Below are 9499 nucleotides of genomic sequence, written 5' to 3' on the forward strand. Positions count from 1 at the left end.
AGATACAGAACCTTATACCTTTTACCTTTATACTCTTGAGGTCTTCCATAGAAAATAGTCTCAATAAATGTTTGTTGAATGGATCTACGACATAACCCTTTCCCTTCAAAACCTACATAATGTTCTACACAACAGGGGTTCCATACAGCTTGTTGTTGAACTCTTACAGTTGAACTGTTCAACTCCCACATAAAGCTTTTCCTTGTCCCAGAAAAGCACTAAGTTCAGTTACAAACACCACAAACTGTTTTCCTCTAATACACATCAAATAAGTGGGTCCCATGACTATATTTAAGTTAGCTCAAGGATTTAAAAGCCATTATTCTAATTAATGAATCTATGAATCTCAATATGGCAAAATCCGGTTATATAATCAAAAGAAGCTACCCTTTGTAAATTTATACCTACAAAATAGAAAAATTTTTGGAAAGCTTGTATCTTTACCCCTGACATGAAGCCATGATTTCCACTAGAAATGAATTAACCAGACAAAAAGTCCAAAATAAACTCCAGAAAACAGCTCTTGAGATTCAGAGAATAAATTATTTTTCCCTCATTAATTTTAATTCCTTAAGATTGCTTTTATTTGCTGGGCGGTGGTGGCGCCCGTCTTTAATCCCACCACACGGGAGGCTGAGGCAGGTGGATTTCTGAGTTTGAGGCCAGCCTGGTCTACAAAGTGAGTTCCAGGACAACCAGGGCTATACAGAGAAACCCTGTCTCGGAAAAAAAAAAAAAAAAAAAAAAAAAAAAAGATTGCTTTTATTTCTAGGTATTCAAAATTTATTCTGTCTCTTAAAATAAAACCTCATCTATTTCTTCAGAGATAATCTGAATGGGCATACTGTGGAAACAGTATGGTTTCTATGTAAGGTAATAAACTATCCCTAGATTGAGTGTTGAACCTCCTGCTACAACATAAACAATTTCTTAGTTTTAAGCTCTATTTGTGAAAGGTTTGAGTGTCTTACTGTACATTCTTTTGTCATATCGTCTCTTCTGATTTTACACTGCATATATAATTTCACGAGCACAGCGTAAAGGAATTCTACACTTGAATGAATCTGGGAAGAAACGTGCTGTGAACACACACCCTCTTCTTTTAGCTCACAAACGCTCCAGAGGAAGCACACCTCAGGGTTTGTGGGGGGCGGGGGGATTCCCCCTCAAGAATGTCTCTCTCCTGCCCCCACCCCACGCTTTATTTTAGAGCGGCAATCAATCACTATCCTACTCACAGTCTCTACGCTAAAAAGATCCACTCCAACTAATACTAGTTTACCAAGACTTCTTTCACAAGTCCAGAGTGTTGGTTCGTTGGATTATTTCTTTGGCTGGGAGAAAAGGAAAGCTGGAAGGCTCCAGGACGCCACCATTCCCGCCACATCATTTAGGAGTCAGGTGCTGGCCCTCTGGCCCTGCCCTGCCTTAGGTGGAGCAGGGAGGGGATCGGTGTTTGCAAAAAATCTGACCCTCCCTCTTTTCCGCACTCCTACCCCACCCTCAACAGTGAAAAAACAACGTGGGCCCAACTCTTTGCTCCCATTCAACAAACCCTCTTCTGCACATTACCCCCATTTTCTTCCCACTTCTTTCGGATGCAGCTTGTCTCCTTTTCTCCCGTTCTGAGTCCCCTTAACCTCCCAGCTTCCATCACTCGCATGCCTCTCCGCTCCCACACCTGCCCCCTTGAGCCCAAAGCTACCCGAGTCTCCCTGCCCCTGTCCCCGGACCTCCGAGCAGCGCCAACCCTCCCCTGCTGCCCCAGCTCAGAAAGACGCCCGGTCCCACTGCGTACGGAACGCGAGTGCCTCCTAACGCGTCACCCCGGGGTGCAGGTCCCCCGAGACCCGACCTTCCGTACCCCCTCCCCCTGCGCTACCCCTGCACCCCGTTTCCGCCGGCCCCGCCCCCCTGAGAGTGTCGCACTCACCGCTCCCGCCGTCGCATCCTTAACCGCCGCGGCTGCTATAGCTACAGGGAGCCAAGGCAACCAACTCTCGCGATACCTGCCTCGGCGCCGACGAGAACTGTGGAAAAGAGACTCGCTGGAAAATGAGCCTGGCTACTGACGGCTGAGGACGTATCGCGATAATCGTGTGTAAGATGGCGGCGGCGGCGGCGGCGGCGGCGGCGGCGGCGGCGGCGGCGGCGGCGGCGGCGGCAGGGCGGCTCAGGGTGAGCCGGGAAAGACGCGGGCGAAGGCCAACTGCTCTGATCGAGTCGAAGAACGCCGGCCAGCCGGTGGTCTGCTCCCGCCGGGGACAGTTAGTATGGCAGACTCTCTGCTGAACTAAACTTGGGCTGTGCGCTCGCTCCTTCCTCCTCGCAGCGAGAACTGCTTACCTCAGGTTCCGTTTCCCTGACATTTTCCCCTCGTGTCGAATTGCTGGAGATGGAGTGGGTAGGCCCGAAATTGACCTCCTCACCCCCAGGTTACCTTCAGGAATTTTTCATCCGTTCTTTTTCTACCGTCTGCCAAACTTACTTTGCTTCCTCCGAAAAGTTTATCCCGGGTGCCCCGCCCCATCAATTTTCGAGACCAAAATAGGAAGTAAATCACAGGCCCACGCACAAACAAGAAAGAAAGAAAGAGAGAGGGAAAGAAAGAAAGAAAAAGAGAGAGAGAGAAAAGACAGACCTTAGGTGTTTAGCTGTGGGATGCAACTGGAATCTCCCAGGAGTAGGATTTGCACTTGCTGGTCGCGGGCCTCTGCATACATCCTCTGAATCTGGACTTCCAGGAGTGTCTCTGCTCTATGGCAATGAAGCAGAAGGATTTACCGAATCCTGGTCAACAAGGAGGAATGAAACACAAGGGATGAACAGGACAATAGAATTGGGAAGAATGTTTACCTCTCGAAGCCCTTGAGAAGTTTTCGTGAGGTGCATTCAGTTCTGTCAAGTAAAAAACATATATGGCTAACCACAGTGTACAACTTAAATGTTCCACTTGCTACATTATTAACAAAATTGATTTCACTATTTTTAACCGCATCAGTTTCAAATCAGGCCAGGTGTGGTGGCTCATGCCTTTAGTCCCAGAACTTGGTAAACAGAGAGAAGTAGATATTCTGGCAAGGCCACCCTGGTCTACATAGTGAATTCCAGGACATGTCTCTAAAAATTCATTAATTTTAGAAAATAATTTGTTATCGATATTAATCCATTTCATTTTTAAGACATGGCTTCACTCTGTCGCCCTGACATGCCTGAACTCCCAGAGATCGCTTGCTTCTGCCTCCCAAGTGCTAGGAATTAAAGTCCTGAAATGCCACACTCATCCAAGATTGGTGTTTTCCCTTACTTTTTTCAGAAACCAGTGTTTAGGGGCTGAAGAGAGATCTCAGCGATTAAGAGTTTTGTGGAGAGTGTAGCTCTTAAACAGGACCAGGGTTCAACTAACAGCTCCAGCTCCGGAGGATCTAATGCATTCTAGCTTCTGCAGGCACTGCATGCGTGAGGTGCACAGACATGCAGGCAAAACATCCATAGGATGTAAAAAATAAGAGTAGATAAAAGTTTTACAATACTTATTTTGTATTTATTCCACATTTCAGTCAACCAGAAATGTTTAATGAACTCAGCTTGCTAATAAGTACAATATTGTGCAGCATAGACTGTGTCTCCATAGTATCATCGAATGAATGAGCACTCTACGAGAGCCAGAGAGTAATATTCTGGCTATGTGATTTGTAAAAGAGGGGCCTTTAAAATTGCTAACTCAATGGCAGCAGGGGCTAGGCAAATAACAAAAGCTAGTCTTGTATAATATAAAAACTAGTGAGTACTAGAACCCACTAGAATCACAAATTCTTACCTGAAAGGACTCTCTTGAGTTGACAAGGTCTCACTATGTAGCTCTGGCTGTCCTGGAACTCACTCTGTAGATCAAGGTGGCCTTGAACTCAGAGATCCAGCTGCCTCTGTCTCTCAAGTGCTGAGACTAAAGGCGAGCGCCACCACACTTTCCTACTCCTGAATTTTAGAACATTAATGTATCTGGGGCTTAAATTCAATCCCCAACAGTGCAGTAAAAACAAAGATAGTGAGATGGGTGTGTGGCAGAGTCGGGAGAATCACTACAAGGTCTGTGCTAGCCTGTTCCACACAAGCCCGGCGTGGTGGCGCACGCCTCTAATCCCAGCACTCGGAAGGCAGAGGCAGGCGGATTTCTGAGTTTGAGGCCAGCCTGGTCTACAGAGTGAGTTCCAGGACAGTCAAGGCTACACAGAGAAACTCTGTCTCGAAAAACCAACAAAAAAAAAAAAATTGCAGTCTATCCAGAGATACACAGACCCTTCAAAAGAGAATATATATATATATATATGATGGCAGACAGAAGACACTGAAGAAGAGAACGCTTTTCTCATGATACTAGGAAATGGAGCCTAAGGAGTCTTCCCTAGTGAAGCCCTGCATCACACTATCGCAGAGGTTCTCAACCTGTGGGTCCTGAGGCCTACAGGTCATCAAATGACCCTTTCTCCAGCTTTACAGACCACATATCCTGCATATCAGATGTCTACATTACAATCTATAACAGTAGCACCATTACAGTTATGAAGTAGCAACAAAATAAAGTTATGGTTGGGGGTCACACAACATGAGGAACTGTATTGAGGTGTTGCTGATCTATTACATACTCAGACATGAATTGTTCATTTTATGTTCTGTTTTTTCTTTTTTGTTAAACTTTTATCAATGAAGAGTCTATTGCAGTTATTTGGGGATGTAACATATAGACAACCTGCAGAGGTCAGGTTTCTTTTTCCACTGTGTGGACCCCAAGGATGGAACTCAAGTCACCAGGCTTAAAAGCATACACCTGTATCCACTAAACCATCTCACCAGCCTTTAGGTTTTTGCTTGTTTGTTTGTGGTTTTTGTTTTGGAACAGGGTCTCAATGTGTAGCCCTTAGTTGGTCTGGAATTATATAAACCAGGCTAACCTAGAACTCAGAAAGATACACCTGCCTATGCCAGGGCCAAGAAGTGGGGGGGGGGACTTTTGGGGTAGCATTGGAAATGTAAATGAAGAAAATACCTAATTTTAAAAAATTATAAAATAAAATTAAAAAAAAAAAGATACACCTGCCTCTCCTTAATGTGGAGGTTAAGGGTGTGTGAGTTCACAACAACGCATAAACATATACACATAATTTTATTTTATTTTAAAAGGAACACACTCCCTCTTCCGAAGGCTGAGGGATCATTTCAGAAGAGGAGGCATAAAAAGTGTAAGCCAGAGGCAGGGGATATCTACAAAGTAACCCTGTCTTCTGGACACATCGAGGCTGCTGCACAAATAAACGTATAGTAGTTAAGACAGCATGCAGACGGCCTGTGTTAGCCCAAGCTAGACCACATCCCAGCACAGAGTGGAGTTTGACAGAAAGTCCCACCCCTAACTAAGGAGCTACTGGCCTTGTCAACTTCTGGGAGAGGGGAAGTCAGTTTTCTTAGTGGAAAGCCACTCATCCAATATTATTTGTGCAGCATAACTGGGCCTTGATAGAGGAAAAAAATGAAAAAAGACACAAAGGTGGGTAGAGAAGGAGGTGGATCTTGGAAGTGTTGGGAAAGGAAAGTGAATATAATTGTACAACTCTTTGAAAAGAATAAGATATGATGAACATAGATGGGCCTGAGGACTGCAGCTGTGTGGCAGAGCAAGTCACCTAGAATGTGTGAACCCTGCATCCAAAACAATATGCAAGTGTAGGAATGTTGCTCAGTGGGTAGAGCTGACAGGCACAGGCCCTGGCTTTCATCCCTAGCACTGCATGAACAGATCATAGTGATGCAGGCATCCCTGTAATCAGCACTTGAGAGATAGAAGCAGGAGGGTCAAAAGTTCAAGGCCAGCTGGGATATACATGACCCTGTCACAAGAAAACAGAAAAAAGACTACAGTTCTCAAACCTCTAGCAGGGAGATCCTACAACCTTCAAGCCTGAGAATCTGGTGGAAACTAAGAACTCTTTCCAAACCTGTGTGTGCCTTACCTGTTACCTCAGCATATTCCATCTTTGGGACAAGCTCACAGCACTTCCCATCTCAGAATATCTGAACATAGGATTCTTTTTCCTTCATCTGTAATGAAATATGATCTGAACCTGCCCATATGCCTAAAACTGCAGATAATACCAAACTCTGAACATGCTATGTTTTTTTTTTATATTTGCATGTGGATGATAGAGTTTTAATTTAGAGAGCTGGTGGTATAGCTTATGGTAGAGCACTTGTTTAACATCCATGAGACCTTAAGTTTGATCATCAGTACCACAAAATAAATAAAGTTTAACTTTATTTTTTTTTTTTTTCTCGAGACAGGGTTTCTCTGTATAGCTCTGGCTGTCCTGGAACTCACTTTGTAGACCAGGCTGGCCTCGAACTCAGAAATCCGCCTGCCTCTGCCTCCCGAGTGCTGGGATTAAAGGCGTGCGCCACCACGCCCGGCTCTTAACTTTATTTTTATGGAGATCAGCAAGAATTGATAAGATACAACAATTATAGCAATATGCCAAATGATTAGGCTAAGAACACAGCACTACTCTAAGATGATTTCTAATGAGAGGATAGCCTTGTAGCCTGGATATGCTACACAAAAGAAACAGCAGAGGTCAGCATACTTCCCAGCATGCGACAATTGCCTTTGCAATCTGAGTTCAGTTCCCAGCTAACTGTAGTAAGTCCAGTTCAGGGAGATCTGACCCCTCCTCTGACCTCAGGCTCTGCATAAACATGCTGCATATACAAACACAGACACACACACATAAAATAAAATAAACCTTTTAAAATATATCTTTTCTGCCAGGTGTGATAGTGCATGCCTTTGATCCCAGCACTCTGGAGGCAGAGGGAGGAGGATCACTGAGAGTTCAAGGCCAGCCTGGTCTATAAAGCAAGTCCCAGGACAGCCAGGACTGCACAGAGAAACCATGTCTTGAAATAAAAAAAAAAAAAAAAAAAAATTTTTTTTTTAGTTGGTTCATTGTTGTTGTTTGGTTGTGATTTGCTTTCTGGGATTTTTGTTTCTGGGGGAGGTTGTTTTGTTTTGGACAGAATTTCTCTGTGTAGCCCAGGCTGTCCTGGAACTCACTCTATAGGCCGGGCTGGTCTGGAACTCAAAGATCTACCTGTCTCTGCCTCCAGAATGCTGGGGTTAAAGTTAAAGGGATGCTGTGGAGTAGAGACTGAAGAAATGACCATCCAGAGACCAACTTACCTGGGGATCCATCCCGTATACAACTACCAATCCCAGAAACTGCTGTGGATGCCAACAAGTGCTTGCTGACAGGAAGGAGCCTGATATAGCTGTCTCCTGAGTGGCTTGCCAGTGCCTGACATATATATATATTTATGTGTGTGTGTGTGTGTATGTGTGTGTGTGTGTGTGTGTGAAAGGGATACACCCCTATCACCCAGCCTGAGGTATGTTTTTTTTGGTTTTTTTTTTTTTTCTGTTTTATTTTTTTGAGACAGGGTTTCCCTGTGTAGCCCTGGCTGTCCTGGAACTCACTCTGTAGACCAGGCTGGCCTCCAACTCAGAAATCCTCTGCCTCTGCCTCTGCCTCTGCCTCTGCCTCTGCCTCTGCCTCTGCCTCTGCCTCTGCCTCTGCCTCTGCCTCTGCCTCTGCCTCTGCCTCTGCCTCTGCCTCTGCCTCTGCCTCTGCCTCTGCCTCTGCCTCTGCCTCTGCCTCTGCCTCTGCCTCTGCCTCTGCCTCTGCCTCTGCCTCTGCCTCTGCCTCTGCCTCTGCCTCTGCCTCTGCCTCTGCCTCTGCCTCTGCCTCTGCCTCTGCCTCTGCCTCTGCCTCTGCCTCTGCCTCTGCCTCTGCCTCTGCCTCTGCCTCTGCCTCTGCCTCTGCCTCTGCCTCTGCCTCTGCCTCTGCCTCTGCCTCTGCCTCTGCCTCTGCCTCTGCCTCTGCCTCTGCCTCTGCCTCTGCCTCTGCCTCTGCCTCTGCCTCTGCCTCTGCCTCTGCCTCTGCCTCTGCCTCTGCCTCTGCCTCTGCCTCTGCCTCTGCCTCTGCCTCTGCCTCTGCCTCTGCCTCTGCCTCTGCCTCTGCCTCTGCCTCTGCCTCTGCCTCTGCCTCTGCCTCTGCCTCTGCCTCTGCCTCTGCCTCTGCCTCTGCCTCTGCCTCTGCCTCTGCCTCTGCCTCTGCCTCTGCCTCTGCCTCTGCCTCTGCCTCTGCCTCTGCCTCTGCCTCTGCCTCTGCCTCTGCCTCTGCCTCTGCCTCTGCCTCTGCCTCTGCCTCTGCCTCTGCCTCTGCCTCTGCCTCTGCCTCTGCCTCTGCCTCTGCCTCTGCCTCTGCCTCTGCCTCTGCCTCTGCCTCTGCCTCTGCCTCTGCCTCTGCCTCTGCCTCTGCCTCTGCCTCTGCCTCTGCCTCTGCCTCTGCCTCTGCCTCTGCCTCTGCCTCTGCCTCTGCCTCTGCCTCTGCCTCTGCCTCTGCCTCTGCCTCTGCCTCTGCCTCTGCCTCTGCCTCTGCCTCTGCCTCTGCCTCTGCCTCTGCCTCTGCCTCTGCCTCTGCCTCTGCCTCTGCCTCTGCCTCTGCCTCTGCCTCTGCCTCTGCCTCTGCCTCTGCCTCTGCCTCTGCCTCTGCCTCTGCCTCTGCCTCTGCCTCTGCCTCTGCCTCTGCCTCTGCCTCTGCCTCTGCCTCTGCCTCTGCCTCTGCCTCTGCCTCTGCCTCTGCCTCTGCCTCTGCCTCTGCCTCTGCCTCTGCCTCTGCCTCTGCCTCTGCCTCTGCCTCTGCCTCTGCCTCTGCCTCTGCCTCTGCCTCTGCCTCTGCCTCTGCCTCTGCCTCTGCCTCTGCCTCTGCCTCTGCCTCTGCCTCTGCCTCTGCCTCTGCCTCTGCCTCTGCCTCTGCCTCTGCCTCTGCCTCTGCCTCTGCCTCTGCCTCTGCCTCTGCCTCTGCCTCTGCCTCTGCCTCTGCCTCTGCCTCTGCCTCTGCCTCTGCCTCTGCCTCTGCCTCTGCCTCTGCCTCTGCCTCTGCCTCTGCCTCTGCCTCTGCCTCTGCCTCTGCCTCTGCCTCTGCCTCTGCCTCTGCCTCTGCCTCTGCCTCTGCCTCTGCCTCTGCCTCTGCCTCTGCCTCTGCCTCTGCCTCTGCCTCTGCCTCTGCCTCTGCCTCTGCCTCTGCCTCTGCCTCTGCCTCTGCCTCTGCCTCTGCCTCTGCCTCTGCCTCTGCCTCTGCCTCTGCCTCTGCCTCTGCCTCTGCCTCTGCCTCTGCCTCTGCCTCTGCCTCTGCCTCTGCCTCTGCCTCCCCAGTGCTGGGATTAGGGGCGCCACCACTGCCCGGCAGGAGGTATGTTTTATTGTAACACTTCTCAGGATTTTCCAGCACACAGAGATCACCTGAAGAAAGTGATGAAGCAGATCCTCAGCCCAAATTTGCATTTATTCCCCCCCCCCTTTTATTCAGCCTCCCAAGCCCCAATCCTGAAGTTCTTTTTGTAGTTCATGCAGGTCTTGAACTCAAGATGAGCGATCTGCTTCAGCACT

General features: G+C 48.7%; 1 protein-coding gene across 3 annotated transcripts in view; it reads right to left on the reverse strand.

Annotated features, from left to right (window-relative positions):
- The window catches only part of Usp54 (ubiquitin specific peptidase 54), a 100675-nt gene extending 98562 nt beyond the window's left edge, over positions 1–2113 (reverse strand). For all 3 annotated transcript variants that reach the window (XM_085828398.1, XM_085828400.1, XM_085828399.1), the window contains exon 1: positions 1934–2113. The gene's annotated coding sequence lies outside the window, so the exon portion shown is untranslated. The remainder of the gene's footprint in view (positions 1–1933) is intronic.
- Between the last annotated feature and the right edge of the window lie 7386 nt (positions 2114–9499).

Source organism: Mus caroli, unplaced genomic scaffold (genome assembly GCF_978045245.1).
Source record: "Mus caroli unplaced genomic scaffold, Mus_caroli_1 scaffold_12, whole genome shotgun sequence".
Classification (NCBI taxonomy): Eukaryota; Metazoa; Chordata; class Mammalia; order Rodentia; family Muridae; genus Mus; species Mus caroli.